Consider the following 22339-nt stretch of genomic DNA (forward strand, 5'->3'; position numbering starts at 1 on the left):
TGTGTTCCTCTGCAAAGTTCCACAGTCCTCTGCACACTTTGCTCTGCCACTCATCTTAGTGTCAGTTTTGACGCTGTACACATGGGCTCCAATTCCAAATCATTTATATAAGTTGTAAATAATTGTGGTTGCAACACCGATCCCTGAGGTACACCACTAGTCATTGATTCCCAGCCAGAATAGCACTCTTATCTCCACTTTTTGCTTCCTGTCAGTCAACAAAACCCCTATTCATGCTAATACTCTATGCACCTAACACCATGCAGAGTGGCGTTGGAAATGCACAGCAGATCAGGCAGGATCTGAGGAGCAGGAAAATAGACCTTTCAGGCAGGATCTCTTCCCTATTGCTGATGAAGGGCTCCTTCCCAAAATGTCGATTTTCTAGCTCCTCGGATGCTGCCTGACCTGCTGAGCACTTCCAACACATTTCTAATCTTGGCTCTAATCTCCAGCATCTGCAGTCCTCACTTTCACCTAACACCATGCAGCCTTACCTTTTGCAGCAGCCTCATGTGCGGCACCTTGCCAAAGACCTTTTGGAAATCTAGGTGCATCACATCCACTGGGTCCCTGTTGTGCACCTTGCTTGAAATGCCTTCATAGAATTCCAATAGATTTGTGAATTCATGAACCCATGCTGTGTTTGTACATTGGGACAATTTTTTTCGAGATGCACTGCTATTTCTTCCTTGATAATAAACTCAAGCATCTTCCCCACTACAGAGGTTAAGCTCACTGGTCTATAATTCCCCATCTTTTGTCTACTTCCCTTTTTAAACAGTGTGTCACAGTTGCTATTTTCCAATCTGCTGGCACTGCCCCAGATAATTGGAGCAGATGGTAGAAAGTCAAACTTAGCAGGGCCATTTTAAATCATTGCTGAATTCAAACAGACCATATTTTTGCTGGAGCAAGGGTCCAGATACATATAGAACATAGAAAAGTACAGCTCAGAACAGGCCCTTTGGCCCATGATGTTGTGCTGAGGGTTAATTCTAATGTAAAATAAAATAACTTAACCTACGCACCCCTCAACTCACTGCTATCAATGTGCATGTCCAACAGTCACTTAAATGTCCCTAATGACTCTGCTTCCACCACCATGGCAACGCATTCCATGCATTCACAATTCTCTGCATAAAGAATCTTCCTCTGAGGTTCCCTCTATACCTTTCTCCTAACATCTTAACTATGAACCCTAATACCAATCAATCCTGCCCTGGGGAAATGTCTCTATCTATTCCTTTCATTATCTTGTATGCCTCGATCAGGTCACCCCTCACTTCCTCCTTCTCTCCAGAGAGAAAAGTCAGAGCTTATTCAACCTCTCTTCATAGATCTTATAAATTGTTACAATTTTCTTTAAATTATATAGAAATGTCTTAAAGATAGATAAGCTCCATGGAACAGTCAAGCTGTCAATTTATTTAAATAATGTTCTTTAAGTTTTCAAAGAAATGAACTTCCATCGATGTCTGTTGATCTAATCATAAGCGTTATCATTATAGCAACGTGGCTGCTTTCACAACCTCCCATTATCACAGTGGGATGAGGTTTGGTGCTAAAAATATACATGACTGAGAGCTATGAGATATTAAAAGATTAGCTGTCTTTGGTGTAGGTTTATGGATGCAAAGGTTGGTTTTCATAAGGAATTAAATATATGAGAGGTTTTAAGTGTATTGAATGGGAATATAAATGAATGTTTATTTAATATAGTGAAGTCCATAACAGATATTCAGACCTTGGCTTTATTTCATCTAAACATGGCTTTAAGAATTGCCAACTGCCCCAGATATAATTGTCAGATCCTTCCCAGTGACTGTGAATATGCCTGTGACCATGAACTTTAATGCATACACGCTGCTATGTATATTTATCAACAGATGAGCAATATCTCACTTTTGCTACCTGCGTCGAAAAAACAGAAGACTGTACATTTCACTTCTCCATCTGCTAAATTCCTGTTTAATAGCTCATTCCTTCATTTGACCAAAATTTGCAAGATATAACTCTATCATTAAGTGAAATATCCTCTCATTTAAGTGTACTTAAAACAACAAATGCGGGAGATCACAATGAGTCAGACAGCATCCACAGAGAGAGAGAGAGAGAGCAAGCTGAAGTTTCGAATCTCGATGACATTTCTTCAGAGCTGAAGTGAAGTGTGGAGGGGGCAGCATTTGTGCTATAGTTGCGGTGGTTGTTGGTGGGCATGGTAGTGGGTGTAGAGTGCTGGTGGAGACAAGATGTTAATAGTTCACATTAAGTTATCGGAATGTGTGAATGGCAGAATAATAGTGTGTCCAACTGCCAGACTTGAAAGCGAAGACAGTCCCACTGGGGTGGGGGGAGAGGAGAGAGGACATGGTGACAGAGAATGCAACAAGTACAGGGCAGGAGGTGTTGGGTTTCTTGAAACACATAGAAGTAGATAAATCCCCAGGACCTGATCAGGTGTATCCTGGAACTCTGTGGGAAGCTAGGAAAATGATTGCTGGACCTCTTGCTGAGATATTTGTATCATCAATAGTCACAAGTCAAGTGCTGGAAGACTGGAGGTTAGCTAATGTGGTGCCACTATATAAGAAAGCTGCTAAGGAAAAACCAGGGAACTAAAGACCAGTGAGTCTGACATGGTGGTGGGCAAGCTGTTGGATGGAATCCTGAGGGACAGGATTTACGTGTATTTGGAAAGACAAGGACTTTAGGGATAGTCAGCATGGTGTTATGCATAGGATATCATGTCTCACGAACTTGGTTGTGTTTATTGAAGAAGTAGCAAACAGGATTGCAAGGGCAGAGTGGTGGATGTGATCTACGCGGACTTCAGTAAGGCAATTGACAAGATTCCTCATGGGAGACCGGTTAACAAGGTTAGGTATTGTGGAATACAGGGAGAACTTGCTATTTGAATACACAACTCACTTGAAGATAGAAGACAGAGAATGGTGGAGGAGGGTTGCTTTTTAGACTGGAGGCCTGTGACCAGTGGTGTGCCACAAGGATCGGAGCTGGGTCCACTACTTTTCATCATTTATATAACTGATTTTGATGTGAACACAGAAGGTATAGTTAGGGCGTTTGCAGATGACACCAAAATTGGAGGTGCAGTAGACAGCAAAGAAGGTTACCTCAGAGTACAATAGGATCTTGATCAGATGGGCTGAGGAAATGGCAGATGGAGTATAATTTAGATAAATGCGAGGTGCAGCATTTCGGAATGATAAGGTCCTGGGGAGCATTGCTGAACAAAGAAACCTTGGAGTGCAGGTTCATTGTTCCTTGAAAGTGGAGTCACAGGTAGATAGGATAGTGAAGAAGGCATTTGGTATGCTTTCCTTTATTGGTCAGAGCATTGAGTATAGGAGTTGGGAGGTCATGTTGCAGCTGGATAGAACATTGGTTAGGCCATTTTTGGAATATTGTGTGCAATTCTGGTCTCCTTCCTCTCAGAAGGAAGTTGTGCAACTTGAACGGGTTCAGAAAAGATTTACAAGGATGTTGCCAGGGTTGGAAGATTTGAGCTACAGGGAGTGGCTGAATAGGGAGATTGAATAGGCTAAGACTGTTTTCCCTGGAGTGTCAGAGGCTGAGGGGTGACCTTAAAGAGGTTTATAAAATCATGAGGGGCATTGATAGGATAAATAGACAAGGTCTTTTCCCTGGAGTGGAGGAGTCCAGAATTAGGGGGCAGGTTATAGGGTGAGAGGGGAAAGATATAAAAGGGACCTAAGGGGCAATTGTTTCATGCAGAGGGTGTTGCATGTGTGGAATGAGCTGCCAGAGGAAGTAGAGGAGGCTGATACAACTACAGCATTTAAAAGTTATCTGGATGGGTATATGAATTGGAAGGGTTTAGAGGGATATGGGCCAAATGGGTCTAGATTAGTTTAGCTGTCCATGACAGCATGGACGAATTGAACAGAAGGGTCTGCTTCCGTGCTGTACATTTCTATGACTCTAAGTAAAGCTAAACGAAAAGGAAGAAATGAGAGTTGGTTCACAATTTGAAGGTTTAGATTACTTACAGTGTGGAAACAGGCCCTTCGGCCCAACAAGTCCACACCGACCCGCCGAAGCGCAACCCACCCATACCCCTACATATACCCCTTACCTAACACTACGGGCAATTTAGCATGGCCAATTCACCTGACCCGCACATCTTTGGACTGTGGGAGGAAACCGGAGCACCCGGAGGAAACCCACGCAGACACGGGGAGAACGTGCAAACTCCACACAGTCAGTCGCCTGAGGCGGGAATCGAACCCAGGTCCCTGGCACTGTGAGGCAGCAGTGCTAACCACTGTGCCACCGTGCCGCCCAAAAACAGAAGACTGTACATTTCACTTCTCCATCTGCTAAATTCCTGTTTAATAGCTCATTCCTTCATTTGACCAAAATTTGCAAGATATAACTCTATCATTAAGTGAAATATCCTCTCATTTAAGTGTACTTAAAACAACAAATGCGGGAGATCACAATGAGTCAGACAGCATCCACAGAGAGAGAGAGAGAGAGAGAGCAAGCTGAAGTTTCGAATCTCGATGACATTTCTTCAGAGCTGAAGTGAAGTGTGGAGGGGGCAGCATTTGTGCTATAGTTGCGGTGGTTGTTGGTGGGCATAGTAGTGGGTGTAGAGTGCTGGTGGAGACAAGATGTTGATAGTTCACATTAAGTTATCGGAATGTGTGAATGGCAGAATAATGGTGTGTCCAACTGCCAGACTTGAAAGCGAAGACAGTCCCACTGGGGTGGGGGGAGAGGAGAGAGGACATGGTGACAGAGAATGCAACAAGTACAGGGCAGGAGGTGTTGGGTTTCTTGAAACACATAGAAGTAGATAAATCCCCAGGACCTGATCAGGTGTATCCTGGAACTCTGTGGGAAGCTAGGAAAATGATTGCTGGACCTCTTGCTGAGATATTTGTATCATCAATAGTCACAAGTCAAGTGCTGGAAGACTGGAGGTTAGCTAATGTGGTGCCACTATATAAGAAAGCTGCTAAGGAAAAACCAGGGAACTAAAGACCAGTGAGTCTGACATGGTGGTGGGCAAGCTGTTGGATGGAATCCTGAGGGACAGGATTTACGTGTATTTGGAAAGACAAGGACTTTAGGGATAGTCAGCACGGTGTTATGCATAGGATATCATGTCTCACGAACTTGGTTGTGTTTATTGAAGAAGTAGCAAACAGGATTGCAAGGGCAGAGTGGTGGATGTGATCTACGCGGACTTCAGTAAGGCAATTGACAAGATTCCTCGTGGGAGACCGGTTAACAAGGTTAGGTATTGTGGAATACAGGGAGAACTTGCTATTTGAATACACAACTCACTTGAAGATAGAAGACAGAGAATGGTGGAGGAGGGTTGAACTCAATATTAAGTCAGGAAGGCTGTAAAGTATTGAGTCTGAAGATGAGATGCTGTTCCTCCAGTTGGGAACATTCTCTCTCATCATGTCCTTTCTTCCCTCCACCACCATCACTGCAGTTGGACTTTCTACTTTCAAGTCTGACAGTCAGGTACACCATCATCTGCCATTCTCACATTCTGATCACTTAATCTAAACTATTAACATCTTTTCTCCACCAGCACCCGATACCCCATCACCACCACACCCCCGCCTTCCTCCCACCCTCTCCCCCATCCTTCTACAGTATAAATACTATCCCCTTCCTTCCTCACTTCATTTCAGCTCTGATGAAGAGCCATCTAGACTCGAAGTGTTAGTGTGCTCTCTCTTGGTGTATGCTGTTTGACTTGTTGTGATCTTCAGCATTTGATGTTTTCAGTACAGATTCGATCATCTGTAGTAACTCGCACCCATTTGAGTGTAGCCCTTTTTAGATCAAATAAAGTTAGTGTGGATTAGATTTCCTACAGTGTGGAAACAGGCCATTTGGCCCAACAAGCCTATTCTGACCCTCTGAAGAGTAACCCACCTAGACCCATTTGCCCCTGAGTAATGCACCTTTTGCTATGGGCAATTTAGCATGGCCAATTCACATGGCCTGTACATCTTTGGATTGTGGAAGGAAACTGGAGCACCTGGAGGAAACCCACGCAGACATGGGGAGAATGTGCAAACTCCACATAGACAGTCACCCAAGGCTGGAATCAAACTCGGGTACCTGATGCTGTGAGGCAGCTGTGCTAACCACTGAGACACCGTGCCACTAGTCGATATTATACAAAATAAATTGGTGAATTTAGTTTGTTCATTAGGCCTTTCATATGCCAACCACCTCCCTGGTGACCCACCTGAAACATCTGTTCCTTCTTTACTGGGTTGTGAGCCATACTGGGTTGTTCCTGTGACCCTCCATCCTCTCTCCTCTTACAGGACTCATCACTGTAAGAGTTGAGTTCTGCAACTTACTCCAAAAGCCTCTCACTCATAAAGGTCCCAATGCCTCTGCTGACCCTCACCCTCCCCTGATTGAGGGGACCAGTTGAAACTGTTTTCTTCTGTACCCAGCTTGAGCTAACCTTTCAGATTCAGAAACAGAAAAACAGAGGCATGTCTGCAAAACTTAGTACTGAGTCTGACTTTGAACACAGTGCTGGTAGTTGTGTGGCTATGGGATTGAGGGAAAAGATGTACTTTGCTTTTTTCCAACTTCTTACCTTTAGGAATTGATTTTCATTCGAGTGGAGAGAAAGTGGTTTGGTGAGTTTGCTGCTTGGTAATCTGTTAAGTAGGTAACTAAAAAAATCTGGCAGCATCTGTAAGGAGAGAAAAGAGCTGACGTTTCGAGTTTAACTGACCCTTTGTCAGTTAACTTTGACAAAGGGTCAGTTAGACTCGAAACGTCAGCTCTTTTCTTTTTTAGTTTCAGATCCCAGCATCTGCAGTAATTTGCTTTTATCGTATATGTTAAGTAGGTAAGATTTGTTTTAAATTTAATATGTTATAGGAAAATAGCAAGGTTAATTAAATCTAACAAATGGAAACTAAATAATTGAATAAAACAATGAATTAAAACACAATGAGCATGGCAGGGAAGATGATTGTTACAATTACAGAATGTGAGAGATCCTGCATATCAGTGAGGTCCAGGTCACACATGTCTTCATTAGAGTTTGCAGCTTGAGCAGTTTTGGATCAGAATTTATGAGCTGAGACCAAACTGCAGATACAATGACACTTCAGGAAGGTACAGAATTACCTGGACAACTGGATCCAGGAGAAAGTCACAGCCCTTAAGACAGAGTCTTCTGATTTGGTGACGGGTAAAGGAGTTTGTTACTGTAAAGGAGACAGACAGAACTCAGAGGTGAGGAGTGCACGAGCCTCAGCTTTTGCAAAGATACGACAAGTTTGAGATTCTTTCAAATTATTTTGATAAGTGCGGGCTGCGGGATGGATGAGCTAATGGACCATAGCACCACATTACAGTCAGCATTCTAGTATTGGAAAGTAAAACAGAATGTCATGGTAGTAGGGAACAATATAATGACACTGGTGTTATTTGCAGCACAGAGAGAGAGTCAAACTTTGTTGCCTACTAGTGCCAGGGTTTGAAACATCAGCCCAGGGCTGAAGAGAAACTAACAGTGGAGAAGAATGATCCAATCATTGTGGTCTGTGTAAATACCATCGAGGCAGGACAGTGGAAGAAGTTTTGCCCAGTCATTATAAATAGATAGTGTTACAAATCATTGGGTAGCACATTGAAAATCAAACCCTGCTATTCCCAGAGCGACCAGAATAGTAAAAGAATTTTAATAAGTACACAAAGATCCCCTAATTAACTGTCTTGTAGACTAATGTTGATAGAGGCAGGATTCCTATATTTAGCTAAAATTACTATTTATTACAAGTGGTTCGGCTCTAGCTATGGGGTATACAATTACAAATTGTTGAACTATAACAGGATTAATTACAACTCTAATCCCCTTAGAAACGCGCACACAGACACTGAAAAAAATGGTTAAGGATGGAGGGTAAAATTGGAATAACAGTTCAGTGATTCTTGCCCACAGGTTGCTGATATGATTCTTACAATTCCTATTCTGGTCAGAATGCTATTTCACAAATCGTCCTTCTCGAGAAGCTTTCATTGTTTAGTGAGAGATACATGGTGGCTGGTTTACTTATAAAAAAGGTCTCTGACTTATCATTAAAAATCATGATGCACAGCAGCCACAGAAGCAAAGATAAACTGGGTTTCTTCAGGCTTCAAGAGGCTTACTCAGAGAACAAAGAGAGAATACCTGGATGGTGGAGACCTGATGGCTTCTCAGTGACTTGATTCCCAAACCCAAGTGGTCAATTACCTGAGAATCAATTATGTGGTTGCTGTTAAGCAGAAGCCTGTGTCATCAATAACTGGTCACTAGTCACCTTGTTGCTATGCAAAAGCTCAATCTGTGCACAATTCTTTGACTCTAAGTTGTCTGCAAACATGGTTGCAACTCACAGTGTTCACAATAAATATCAAATTACTTGCTTTCAAACCATCAGTATCCTTGATTTTTAAAACAGTTCTCTTCTCACTTTCCCCTTTTCACATTAAAAAAGTATAAATATATAAAGATACAGTCTTTACATAAGACACCAAATCAAAAGCAGAACCCCAAAGGTAATAACATTTTGATTATTAAAGAACTACACACTTCACATTGAGCAAATCGGAATACAAAAATGAATACATGCTCAAAGACAGGTGTGGGAGAAGGAGGCTCACACCAATATTCAGGAAATGGAGGACTATTACACTCAAAGGAGAAATCAAAGGATCCAAGAATCACTAGACACCCAGGACCAATCCAATCATCAAAAGGTTTATTATTTATGCAAGAGGGGTGCAAGCAACCAAGATAGGTAAAAATTAAATTTCTTCACTGAATACATTTAATTTTTTGCAACCTTGACTGTTACAAACCATGAACATTATTAATTGATCACATACACATCCAATCAGGTTTACCATGTAACTCATAGGGATAGTCAACATGGCTTTGTGCGTGGGAAATCATGTCTCACAAACTTGATTGAGTTTTTTGAAGAAGTAACAAAGAAGATTGATGAGGGCAGAGCAGTAGATGTTATCTATATGGACTTCAGTAAGGCGTTTGACAAGATTCCCCATGGGTGATTGGTTAGCAAGTTTAGATCTCATGGAATACAGGGCGAACTAGCCATCTGGATACAAAACTGGCTTAAAGGTAGAAGACAGAGGGTGGTGGCGGAGGGTTGTTTTTCAGACTGGAAGCGTGTCACCAGTAGAGTGCCACAAGGATCGGTGCTGGGCCCTCTACTTTTTGTCATTTACATAAATGATTTGGATGCAAGCATAGGAGGTACAGTTAGTATATTTGTAGATGAACCCAAAATTGGAGGTGTAGTGGACAGCAAAGAGGGTTACCTCAGATTACAACAGTATCTGGACCAGATGGGGCAATGGACTGAGAAGTGGCAGATGGAGTTTAATTCAGATAAATGCGAGATGCTGCATTTTGGGAAAGCAAATCTTAGCAGGACTTATACACCTAACGGTAAGGTCCTAGGGAGTGTTGTTCAACAAAGAGACCTTGGAGTGAAGGTTCATAACTCCTTGAAAGTGGAGTCGCAGGTAGATAGGATAGTGAAGAAGGCATTTGGTATGCTTTCCTTTATTGGTCCGAGTATTGAGTACAGGAGTTGGGAGGTCATGTTGCAGCTGTACAGGACATTGGTTAGGCCACTGTTAGAATATTGTGTGCAATTCTGGTCTCCTTCCTATTGGAAAGATGTTGTGAAACTTGAAAGGGTTCAGAAAAATGTTACAAGGATGTTGCCAGGGTTGGAGGATTTGAGCTATAGGGAGAGGCTGAACAGGCTGGGGCTGTTTTCCCTGGAGCGTTGGAGGCTGAGGGGTGACCTTACAGAGGTTTACAAAATTATGAGGAGAATGGATAGGATAAATAGACAAAGTCTTTTCCCTGGGGTCGGTGAGTCCAGAACTAGAGGGCATAGGTTTAGGGTGTGAGGGGAAAGATACAAAAGAGACCTAAGGGGCAACTTTTTCATGCAGAGGGTGGTAAGTATATGGAATGAGCTGCCAAAGGATGTGGTGGAGGCAAGTACAATTGCGACATTTAAGAGGCATTTGGATGGGTATATGAATAGGAAGGGTTTGGAGGGACATGGGCAGGGTGCTGGCAGGTGGGACTAGATTGGGTTGGGATATTTGTTCGGCATGGATAGGTTAGACCAAAGGGTGTTTCCATGCTGTACATCTCTATGACTCTAATCAGTCCATTGAAAGCTTTGATCTCAGGATATCTACCAGATCATCATCCCTTCACCCCACCCCCCCACCCCCAAATTGTAGATTTATCTCCTGCACCAGTTATACAGCACTCCCCTGCGAAGAGTAGGGAAGTCCCCTAGTCACCTTGGACTAAATGTCCGCAGGAATGCAGCTAAATCCCATAAAGCTCCTTTATAACACTTCATTTTGATTTTGACATGTGGCTACACTTTGTTATACAATATATTGCTGTACTTTGCAACATCATACAATATGTGATTAAAGGTAACTGCCTCTGCCTTGATTTTCACTCTCCCCAGCAACCTTGGAAAGAACTGTTCCAGAGGCAGGATTATAGAGAGTCACATAACTAGGGAAGCAGCACAGTTTGGAAAGAAATTGAGGGAGCAAATAATCACATTTTCAAAGATAGGGTAAATCAATGAATACAGACAAGGGGAGAGAGAGATTTATTTACATGGGCAATAATAAACAGACTTTGTCAAGAAGGGACAGGCAATACAAATCAAACAGTAAGTGAGGTGAGAGATTACAAAAATCATAAAAAGGATAAAAGTAAAGATTCTCTAACTGTATGCATGTATCAATTGAAATAAACAGATAAACTAATAAGACTAAATAAGTACAATCTGATAATCATCACAGAAACATAGCTGTAGGATGACAGAGACTGGAATCTGAAAATTGAAGGGTGTATGATATTTAGGAAAGATAGGAATCTAATTAACGATGGTATGAGCACAAGAGAGAAAGATTATCTAAGTTCAGTAAAACAGTGAGTAGAAGCAGTTTGAGTAAAGATGACAAATGACAAATGATAAAGGTAAGATGTTACTTGTGAAAACAGTCACACATGGTAGGATGAAATATAGAGGAAGAAATAATCGAAATATGTTGCTCTATAACCTGTATATAAAGTGGAATAAACAGAAGGACAAAGCTTACCTAGGTAATGAGTTCATATAATGTAATTATGCTAGTTTCTTAGATCATCATTTTCTGTAGCCAACAAGACAGGAGGCTATACTATTTCTGGTTTTCTATAACAAGACAGAATCAATTAATTACCATAAAGTGAAATGCCTCTAGGTAGCAGTGACCATCACATGATTGAATTTACATTCAGCTTTGTGGTGAGAAAAGTGGTTCAAGGTTAGTTATTTAAGCTTATATAAGGGTAATTTTGAGGGCATAAAAGCAGAACTAGCTAAAATACACTGGCAAATTTAGGTGGAGAGATTAGTCGGCAGAGATGTTGTAGCAGGCACTTATGGGGATATTGCAGAATACATGCATTAGATACATTAATAAGAAAGGGAATCCAAGGGAAAGGCCCATCATCCTTGGCAAACTTAAAGAAAGTTAAAGATAGAACTAAACTTAAAGAAAAATAATACAATTTCTCAAAGACAGGTGGCACATCGGAAGATGGGACAGCATATTAAATAAAACAAAGATGACTGAAAGATTAAATGAGGGAAAACAAACGAAGTAGGAGAGAAAGCTACCTAGAAATATAAAGACAAATGGTCAAAAATTCTACAAGATAATTAAAAAAGAAAAGCTGAGCAAAATGAACATTGGCTCTAAAAAAGTATGGAGATGCAGACGAATTGATAAGGTATTTTAAATTAGTCTTCACTGTAGATGATACAAGTAACATTCCAGTAATTGCTGAAATTTAGGAAATGAAAGGAGGGGGAAACTGAGGGAAATTACAATTACTAGGGAGTAAATTATTGGAGTTGCAGGCTGACCAGTCCCTGGATCCTGATGGACTTTATCTTAAGGTCTTAAAACTTGCCCAATGAGATAATTCATGTCTGGGTTTTAATTTTCCTAAACTCCCTAAGTTTGAAGAAGGTTCCATTTCATTGGAAAATATCAAGTGCAACTCCTTCATTCATAAGGGAAGGAAACAGAAAAGGAAGGTGTAGGCTTTCCTATCAAGATTCAAGACATTAGAGATATTAGAGCAGACATTAGAAAAGTTGGAAGTAAAAAAAGTAAACATGATTTTGTGAAAGGGAAATCATATCTAACCAATTTTTGCAGTTTTTTCAGAGGAAGTAAAATATGCTATAGATATTGGGGATCTAGTAAAAGTACTGAATTTGGATTTCCGAAGGGAATTTGATAATGTGATATATCAAACATTAATGCAGAAAATAAAAACCAATGGTGTTGGGGATAGCATATTGATATGTATACAATATTGTCTGGCCAAGGAAACAGTAAACATACACTCCAGTTGACAAGATTTAAATTAGATTAGATTCCCTACAGTGTCTAAACAAGCCCTGTGGTCCAACAAGTCCACACTGATCCTCCGAAGAGCAACCCACCCCCCCCCGACTAATGCACCTAACACGATGGGCAACTTAACATGGCAAATTCACCTGGCCTGCACCTCTTTGGACTGTGGGAGGAAACCAAAGTACCCAGAGGAAGCCTACGCAGACATAGGGAGAATGTGCAAACTCCACACAGCCAGTCACCTGAGGCTGGAATTGAACCTGGGACCCTCGTGCTGTGAGGCAGCAGTGCTAACCACTGAGTCACTGTGCCACCCATGGTGTGCCACAAAGATCAATGCTCAGAATTCAACCTTTTACGATTTACAAAAGTATGTTTGCTAAATTTGCTGCAGAAACAAGGTAAGTAGGAAAGTAAGTTGTGAGGGCAACATTTGGAGGTGATAAAGTAGGCCAAATAGGTGACTCGGAGTATAACATGGAAAAATGCATAATTGCCTATTTGAACAGTAAACCTTAAAGAAAAGGAAGCATATTATCTAAAGGGTGAGAGATTTCACAGCCCTGAGATGCAGAGGGATCTCAGTGCCCTTGTGTATGATTCACAAGAGGTTAGCATGCAGGTATGACAAGTATTTGGAAAAGCAAGTAGAAAGGTTTCATTTATTGTGAGAAGAATTGAATACAAAAGTTTGGAGATCAAGCTTCATCTATACAAGCCACTCGTGAGATCACATTTGCAGTATTGAGACCAGTGCTAGTTTCCCTATTTAAAAAAAGGTATAAATGTGATGGAGGCTGTTTAAAACCTGATTAAAACCTGAAATGTGTGGGCTGTGTCATGAGGAAAGATTGGACAGGCTTAGGCTTGTATCCACTGGAATTAGAAAAGTGAGCCATAATTTGGTTGAAACATAGAAAATTCTGAGAGGTCTTGATAATATTCATTTGGAAAAAAAGTGTTTCCTTTAGTGGGACAACCTAGAATTAGGGTTTTTAGTGTTTAGAAATCTGTTCCTTAAAAGTTGGCTGTACAGTCTTTGAATATTTTTAAGGCAAAGATAGATGGGTTCTTGATGAGCAAAGAGGTGAAAGGTTATTGAGGATGGGAAGTGGACTAATTTGACTGGCTGTGATCCTATTGAATAGTGGAGCAGGCTTGAGGGATTAAGTGGCCTAGTCCTGCTCCTAATGTACATGCATGTATGTTTTTACCACCTCTGGGACAGAAAATCCAATCTGGCATGCCGCACCTGATAGGATGGATAAAAAAATATAGTATGTTACAACTTTTAAATGTGCAGCATCCATTTTCAACAAGGAATCCTAAAACAGTAGCAGACTCAAGGGTGTCACAACTGGAATAGCTCCCAGATTCTTGAAAACATCTCTGGAGTTCTTTTGGCAATAGTAGAATAGTAAGATTTTAGGGTTCTAAGGATAGGAAGTATCTAAATAGAACAGTGCAGATTATCTAGGAGAGACAGCTAAAGACAATAAATGCCATTCAATGCTAAAAGGTAGCTATGGTAACTACAAAGCATTATTGTAAATACATATTCTTTATCACTCTGACAAATTTCATGAAGAGGCTGGCCAGTAGCCAGGCAACTCCACTGCATATTTAGCTTCCAGAGTTGCAGATTTAGATGTTGTCATGTCCTCAGCGATTATGTCATGGCATCTTATTGCAAAAGCAAATGCACTGGGATACTTATTCTAGATGAAGTATTGCTGGATGAAGCACTGAACACTGTTTGGTACAGTTGGTATATTTTGTGGACAATCTGGTACACTGACTTCAATGAAAGGTTCTTGATGAAGGATATCACAGATTATGAAACATTCGCCATATAATTAATTGCAAGGAAGAAAGCTGCAGTCTATAGGAAAACATCAATGGTCTGGTCAGATTGCACAAAATTGTCAAATAGAGTTCAAACCAGAGAATTGGGGTTACCATTGACCAGAAACCAAACTAGACCTGCCATACAAATACAACGGCTATAAGAATAGCTCTGAGACTAGGAATGTTTCAGAGAATATCTCACCTCTTAACTTTCCAAAGTCTATCCATCATCTACAAGATACAAGTCAGAAGTGTGCTGGAATACTTTGCACTTACCTGGCTGAAAGTAGCTCCAAAATTACTGAACATTGGCACCATTCAAAACAGAGCAGCCTACTTATTTGCCAGCCCATCTACCTCTGCCAATCTGATATGTCTGATCTATATATAAATTAAAGTCATGCATGGTTATCATTGTACCTTTCACACAAGACTCCATTATTTCTTTTTGTACACTCTTTCCAAAAACTACTCCCACAAGAGACTTTTTAACATTGCTATTTCTTATCTTTATCCAAGCTAATCTTACATCTTGATCTTCAGAATTGAGAGTGCACTGTTTTCTTGTTTTGGCTCTATTGGCAGTTTTTTTATTAAATTAAAGTTTCTCGGCTGAGTTCACAGTTGGAGGCTTTGGAATGGGACTTCTGCCAGGGCCTTTGGTTGGTATTATAGATTTGTAAGTCAGGTGCCAGATTTCCTTCTTCAGTATCAGCTGATTGATAGACTCTAGGTGGTTCTTCATCTAGCCGCAGCTGTATCTCAGTCACTGCTTTCGGCAATCCTTGGAAATTGTATGCATTGAACTGAATTATAGAATTAGATTTATTATTTCATGTACTCACGTAAGTAAAGTGAAAAGTTTACTAGTCACCATGTATGGCGCCATTTTAGTAACAAAGGTACCTAGGTACAGAATCTTACGTGAAAAGTAGAAAAAAAGGAAAACAAGGTTTAAAAGTTTAAAATTTCAGTCCTTCTTACTAAAAAGTGGAAAAACAAAGCAACACAGTTAAGAGTTCCACACCACAATCCATAAACACCTGGTCATGTTGGGTTCACACTCCTCACAAAAACTCTATTTCTGCTGCTTTGAGCTCAATCTTGTCTCTGCTTCCACTGCTGGCTGCCTGCTTTCATCATTGTGCAGCCTGTTTCTGCCTCTGCCGGCTGCCCTATGCTGCTGATTCTCGCTCTCACCACTGGCTGTTCTAGGCTGCCTGCTTCTGTTCTGGTCATCGGTCACTCCACTCTGCCTTCACCCACTATTGCCACCAACCGCCCTGGGCTGCCTGCTCCTGCACTCAAACTCTCCGGCTAGAATCCTATTCATGCATCGCTCTGGGTCCCCAGGTGCATTCACACCCCAAGTCTTGAAGAAGTCACGATGTGCTGGCTCTCCAGGCACATCAGCCACCTCATGGCCAACTGCCAAAGCCTCCAGCCACTGCCACCACCACCATGGCCTCCCAAACTCAGCTCCCTTCAGAGGTAAGTGGAGAAAAGAAAATCTAAAAAAAACAAAAAATAAAGTGAGAAAAGAAGAAAGAAAGGCAGTCAGAGTGGATGAGCTCTGGCTCAGGAGTCCTCCTCCACTGCTATCTAGGGTGGATTTTGCCTAAAACTGTTTTGCCTAAACTCTACAACTCATTGATGCACTTGCTATGTGCCGTGTTAATTCAATGCTCTTTTTCAATGGCTATGCTCTATTTTGTTGCTGACGATTTTTTTTTAAAAATGGGATTAAAATTGAAAAATAACAATATATACCCTGATATCCATGATTATTCTTCCAAGCTGTTCGGTATTAGACTACTTTAAGAACATTACATATCCTCCAGATGTACAATCCAACTGCCATTAAATTCTCTCTTGCACAAGAGGGATTTGGGATATGTTTAACTGCAGTCCAGTAAAGCTAAAGTATATAAAATAACAGATGTTTTCTCATTGCGGCTACAGAGATACACAACCCTAAACAACTAGCAGAGTTTCTATTGAGAACTAATCTTTTGATGATATTTGTTTATTTCAAGAAGCAAATGGGGAACTAATCACTAACAGGAATAGACAATAGCCTGGTGGATAGATATGATTTTAAGATATATTCGTGTGTGATGAATATTTTTCTACATGTGCTGGATGATCTACTGCAGCTACCTGTCATGCATGTGCTTGATATAGAATTCTTTCTTATTGAGATTGAAAAGTCATTGATTCCTCAGCAGCAAGGAAAGCAGCAGCAAAGGACATAATACAATCTGAGCTTCTCAGGTATGGATTGTCTCATCAGATGCTATATCTCTATCAGCACCTCATCCTCTGCTGGAGTGAAGGCTCTGACCCACAGGATATGTGTGGTGAGGGCACCATCACATTAAACAAGAACAATGGTAATCAAAAGGTTTGCCACAAAATGAGAAATCTCACTCATCAGAATCACCAGCAAGAGTTTTGCAAGGTCATCCCAGGAAAACAATATCGACTAGCTAATATAATATATTAACTGGAGGCATAATGAGGCTTCAGAACAGACAAATCCACTGTTAATATGTCAGCCTCAAGTGAAATGAAGACAGTCCACTATGACTGTTCTTCAGACCCTTCAATTGTTAAAGGTGAAGGGCTAACTCTGTTCATTTCACCATAGATTTCATCAGACCTGCTGAGTTTCTCCAGAACTTTTTCTTTATTTCAAATCTCCAGTATCTGCAGTACTTTGTTTTTAACTGTCAGCCCAAGATGCTTATCTGTACAGCCTTTGTACTGAGCATATTTGTGTACACCAGTGAAGCTTGAACAACTCATACTGACCAAAAAAACAGGCTCAATAATAGCCATGAGATAGTGAGGACTGCAGATACTGGAGAAGTGAGAGTCAATAAAGTGTGGCGCTAGAAAATGCACAGCAGGAAAGGCAGCATCTGAGAAGGAAGAGAGTTGACGTTTCAGGTGTAATCTTCATCAGGATTCTCGAGCTCAATAATAACCATTTCCAGAACACTACCATAGCATTGAGTAGAAAGACAGAGCCATGAATGAAACAGTCCTTTTTCAACTAAGCATGTCATATGTGAGAGCACTAATCAAGTAAAGATATCCCTGGGCATGTGCACAGAATGGAAGATAGCCCTTTCTCGAGGGATATCCCACATCAGAGGATAACCTGCATCAAGAGATCAGCAAGTATCCAAGACTTTGATTTAAGGATACTGTCAAAAGGGACAAGCTTTCAACATTAACTGTGACAAGTGAGAAACTGTGGATGATGATTGATGCAAACAGCAACATCTGCTGTGGTCAGGAATTCTCAATCATGACTACGTATAGCTTCAAAAGCTCCAAAACAAACTCCAGCACTATAAATCAAGCATCAGCAGAAATTATCTTGTACTAGCAAGGGAGAATTCCATGCAAGACCTTTGAGGCAAACTTTGCCTTTCCAGAATTTGCACTTTCAGCTGCTAAAGAAGTGCAGCAGATGACATAATTCAATCTCACCAAAATTTTGAGGCTACATCCCTATCAACTCTCATAGATGGAAAGACATAAAATTTGAAGTCATTCTCATGGTCTAAAGTTTTACAGGCACCCTTTGGTCCTTCAGCTCAATGATGGGCTATTATATATGAACTCAGCCAGTAAACAGTAACAGGATATTCAGTACGATGGGAATCAAATGCAAAAGTATTTTCTCACCCAACATGCAAATGTTCACAAACTGTTGCACAGCAGTCACTAGATGGTACCTTAGCTGATGTTTCTTCTAACAGTATAGTGCCTTAATGCTGTCACAGCTGATGGCATGTAATTCAGTACAAGCTTGGAATTCAACCTAACCATTTTGAATATATAGTTAAATACCATTCCACCTCAGTAGTTGTCCATTAGGACAGTAGGGAAGCATAGTAACAATCTCTTCAAATAGATAAATAAATCATTCAAGTGTAACTGAATGAGTATAGTTTTCTCATTTTGTTTCAATATACAAGAGGTTGGTTACTATGTACATTATTCAATTTCAGTGATAATCACAGTAGAGGTATGGCTTTTCTTTCCTTCTGGTACTGGAGTATAATTTATACAGTTCCTTTCTTCAGTGAAATAAACTTGCCTCTCAAATCTTAAAACATGTTGAAACACCACAACAAGTATAGGTTCCTGTGGCTCAGTAGGACTCTAATCCAAAGCTTTGGGTTCAAGTTCTATTCCAACTCTTGTTTCCTACAAAAGGCATTCAAGCTGTAATTTAAGAAGTTAATGATTAACTTGTTAATCCTGCAAAGCCTTCCCCATGATTTTCCAAGGAGAAAAATGGTGTGTGTGAAGATGACAAATAATACTAAGTGCCTTAATGAAATTAAGTGGGGGTGAATAAAGTAGAATCATAAAACTACAGAGCAGAGAACAGAACAATTCTGTAGTCCATTGTGTCAGTCTTAAAATCTTTCCACCAAGCTCTAATTTCAAGCTTTGCATTCCAGTTGGCGACAATTAAGTGTGTAAGTTTTGAGACTCAACCTGCCTTTGTTAGTTAATTAACTTAAATCTGTCTCCTCATGTTATGGATCATGTTGTGGGAACAGCAACATTTTCTCTTTCTATCAATTTTTTTTATGATTTAGAACATTTCTATTAGCTCTCTCTTTAACCATCTCTGTCCTCAGGGAAACACCCAGATTCTTCAGCCTGCCAAAATAACAAAAATCTTTCACCCTAGTAACATTTTAGTAAATCCCTGCTTTAACTCTTTTCTATACTGTCTAGAGAAAATGACTTTCTCCTCCCCTGTCCAAGGCACTCTCATTCTTCCTAAGTGTGGTATCTAATGCCTGAACACAACACTACAGAGGCCAAATGAGCAACTTATAAAAGTTTAGTATACTTACTTGTTCTATAATGCCATGGATATTACATGCACTTTTAACAATCTTCTCAATACACCTTAAAAGATATTATACATACACTCTCCGGTTCCTCTGTTTCTGTATTTTCTTTACCACTTCATTTATGATGCCCTTATCCATTCCTTCAATCATTTTCATGTATTTAGGTTCATCTGTTATGTGTCTACCCAATTCACTGATCTATGTCCTGCAGACATCTGCTATTATCCTTCTCATTGTTTCCATGTTTCATGTTACCTGTGAACTTTTGAAGTGTTGTCCTGTATACCTAAATGCAAGTCATAAATAGCTATCAAAATAGAGCTGTGGTGCCTATACTGACCCCAAAGAGACACTATGGGATATCTTCCTCCAGTCTAAAACAATAGCTGTGCATCACAAATTATTGCTTTGAGACAGTTCTCACCTCCTTTTACCTTTGATGGTGGCCTATACTGTGATCTCAGCCTTTTAAGTGGACCTCAATATAAAATAAAATTTCCAAATACTTTATCATGAAAACATTTCCTCTTTAATAACCCCAGCAGTTATAACTCATTGATGAAAGCTCATCATTTAAAGGAACTTAAATGTATCTCTAAAGAGCATATTTTGTAATGAAGCTCTCTATTCCTGTTGCCAGTTTTTGGAGGTGAAAATTTTCACTTGCTGCCAGACGTCTGGTCAGACCCTGTTGCAAATTTTACTCAAGCAAATGTTGGAATGAGACTTCTTGGAATCCCTTGCTGCCACTGATCAGTGAACCAGAATTGTAGGATCTGTACTTACATTAAAACTTAAAGAAGGTAGTCATTTAAGTAATGAGCTGAAAATGTGTTGCTGGAAAAGTGCAGCAGGCCAGGCAGCATCCAAGGAGCAGGAGATTTGACGTTTCGGGCATAAGCCCTTCTTCAGGAATGAGGAGAGTGTGCCAAGCAGGCTAAGATAAAAGGTAGGGAGGAGGGACTTGGGGGAGGGGCGATAGAGATGTGATAGGTGGAAGGAGGTCAAGGTGAGGGTGGTAGGCCGGAGTGGGGTGGGGACGGAGAGGTCAGGAAGAAGATTGCAGGTTAGGAAGGCGGTGCTGAGTTCGAGGGATTTGACTGAGACAAGGTGGTGGGAGGGGAAATGAGGAAACTGGAGAAATCGGAGTTCATCCCTTGTGGTTGGAGGGTTCCTAGGTGGAAGATGAGGCGCTCTTCCTCCAACCATCGTGTTGTTATGGTCTGGCGATGGAAGAGTCCAAGGTGGAGTCCTTGGTGGAGTGGGAGGGGGAGTTAAAGTGTTGAGCCAAAGTGTTCTCCCTCCCCTCCCCTATCAGCGTTCCGAAAAGACCACTCCCTCCGTGACTCCCTCGTCAGGTCCACACCCCTCACCAATCCAACCTCCACTCTCGGCACCTTCCCCTGCAACCGCAAGAAATGCAAAACTTGTGCCCACACCTCCTCCTTTACTTCTCTCCTAGGCCCCAAGGGATCCTTCCATATTTGCCACAAATTCTCCTGCACCTCCACACACATCATCTATTGCATCCGCTGCACCCGATGTGGCCTCCTCTATATTGGGGAGACAGGCCACCTACTTGTGGAACGTTTCAGAGAACATCTCTGGGACACCCGGACCAACCCAACCACCCAGTGGCTCAACACTCCCACTCCACCAAGGACATGCAGGTCCTTGGACTCCTCCATCGCCAGACCATAGCAACACGACGGCTGGAGGAAGAGTGCCTCATCTTCCACCTAGGAACCCTCCAACCACAAGGGATGAACTCCAATTTCTCCAGTTTCCTCATTTCCCCTCCCCCCACCTTGTCTCAGTCAAATCCCTCGAACTCAGCACTGCCTTCCTAACCTGCAATCTTCTTCCCGACCTCTCTGCCCCTACCCTACTCCGGCGTATCACCCTCACCTTGACCTCCTTCCACCTATCACATTTCCAATGCCCCTCCCCCAAGTCCCTCCTCCCTACCTTTTATCTTAGCCTGCTTGGCACACTCTCCTCATTCCTGAAGAAGGGCTTATGCCCGAAACGTCGAATCTCCTGCTCCTTGGATGCTGCCTGACCTGCTGCGCTTTTCCAGCAACACATTTTCAGCTCTGATCTCCAGCATCTGCAGACCTCACTTTCTCCTTGAGTCATTTAGGTAATGTCTATAAGAGAGATAGAAGATTAATTTTGCAAATTTATTTTACTGGTAAAGAGCTTCATCTGTGAATCAAGCATATTGAAAAATCAATGGGATATGACTAGTAGTGTGAACTGAGAAAAATGTACTGTGGATGGGAAGTATTTCAGAAATAAAGGCAACATTTTAAAAACAAAATAAATAATATTGCAGTCAAATTGAGAAACCCCAGACACAAACATTGAGCATTTTGCATTCAATGATAACTTTACTGATTTTTCTTTTTGTAATATAAAAAACATTCAATGCTAATTTCACAAAAGTAATGATCAGATGAATTTTGTTACAAAAACAACTGTAGAGTTGGAAACTTTAGTCAAGTAACCTAAAACTAGAATTATGAAGTGAGGCGTTGAGCTGCACTTTCCCAACATTAATCAATTCCAATCAAAAGTCTAAACAGGGCCTCTAGCAAATGTTCCCACATTCAGGCTGTGCTTTAGGAATGCCTGAAAGATGGAATCTAATGTATTTATATTAATCTAATGCCAGTGTTACTGTACAAACACAACATCTGTTTCCCATGTGTCAGCACCTCACAGATATCTAAACAGCTTGATAAGATGCTTCAAGCTGACCTCATTGACTTAGTCAGTTAAACACAGATGTATTGTTCAAATGGTGCATTGTACAGTGTTGGTTTTTGCAGTACAATGGTGTATGTTGTATAGTATTGTATTGTAAGTGTTGAATAATACAAGCTGTAATGCACCATGTGAAGTATTGCTTGGCACATCTTGCATGTTACTTTCAAATGGACTATGCATTGTAAAGTATTTTTGGATTTATTCCTTCATGGGATGTTAGCACTTCTGATAAGGCTAGAATTTGTTGCCAGATTGTCCATGAAACTGAATGGCTTGCTAAGGCATCACAGGTGACAGTTCAGGTTATC

Source organism: Hemiscyllium ocellatum, chromosome 31, assembly GCF_020745735.1.
Source record: "Hemiscyllium ocellatum isolate sHemOce1 chromosome 31, sHemOce1.pat.X.cur, whole genome shotgun sequence".
NCBI classification, from domain to species: domain Eukaryota; kingdom Metazoa; phylum Chordata; class Chondrichthyes; order Orectolobiformes; family Hemiscylliidae; genus Hemiscyllium; species Hemiscyllium ocellatum.